Here is a 1,127-nt window from a genome sequence, read left to right as displayed (position 1 = left end):
AAATCGGAAAGGAATCGAATCAACAAATGAACCTAATTAAACCGATCGTGAATTCCCCCTTTCCAAATCTCCCCGTGGCCAAGAACAACCATCGCGAAATTTATCGCGGTTACCGCGATGAAAAGGACTCTCCTTTTAAAGTGCGAAAAGAAGAAAGAGAGAGAGAGATGAGGAAAGAGGCGATCTCTCGACACCGCAATAAACCAACGCAACGGGCCTTTAATTCTCCTGAGACGCTCGCAAAAGAATTATCGGCCGTAATAAAAGTTAGTCCTCCAGCTTGGTTAACGACTTCGATAACTGGGTTTCTCAGTTTTGCGAACCAACGACCGGTGGCGCGCCCACGCGTGACGGCCGCGAAACCACCGCGGCAACTCGGGGCCCTCTTTAACGCCGCCAACCAACGGCAGCAAGCCGCACGGCAAAATTGGAGCAGAATTCCCTCGACTTTTATTGTTCGCCCGAAAACTTTCGCGCCGATCGAACTTGAAAACTTTCGTCGATCATAACTCTCTTCTACGGTTCTCTCCACGAAAATTCTCTTGTCGTTTCGTTTTTATACTCGACTCGGATCTTGGAAATAGGGAGGATTATACTCGTCGCTCTTCCTAAATTGAAAAACGAATCGAAGAATCATGGGATTTTTGATCGTCTCTGCGATGTGTGATTCTTTTCGTTAACGCTTTAGATATCTAGATCTCGCGAAAAAGAGTTTTTTTGGGGGAAGGGGGGCGTCAATTATGGCGGGCGAAGTCGTAGAATGGTCGGTTCCCGGTTGGTTAAGTCGCGAGCGCAGTTATCGACCTTCTTCGCTCGCTCCCGGATTTCTATAATTTCGAAATCGGTACGGTCTGGAGAAACTTGAAGCGGCTCCGGCTCCCTTTGATCAAAAGCTGCGCCACGCAGCATCCCAAGTTTCCCGCAATAACTGGAGTACGATTTAACTTGGTTAAGGAGCAATTAGTCAGCGGTTAACCGGAACTACTCCTCTCCCTCCCCTCTCCTTCTCTCCCCACCTCCACCCCCATCCCTATTTACTGTGTACTCAAGAAATCAGTACGTAAGTTAAGCTTCCACGCCGCCAAGTCGTCTACGACAGTTTATATGCACGTTAATTAATTTCTCCC

Source organism: Apis dorsata, unplaced genomic scaffold (genome assembly GCF_000469605.1).
Source record: "Apis dorsata unplaced genomic scaffold, Apis dorsata 1.3 scaffold_56, whole genome shotgun sequence".
In the NCBI taxonomy this organism is placed as follows: Eukaryota; Metazoa; Arthropoda; class Insecta; order Hymenoptera; family Apidae; genus Apis; species Apis dorsata.
This window is presented reverse-complemented; position numbering follows the sequence as displayed.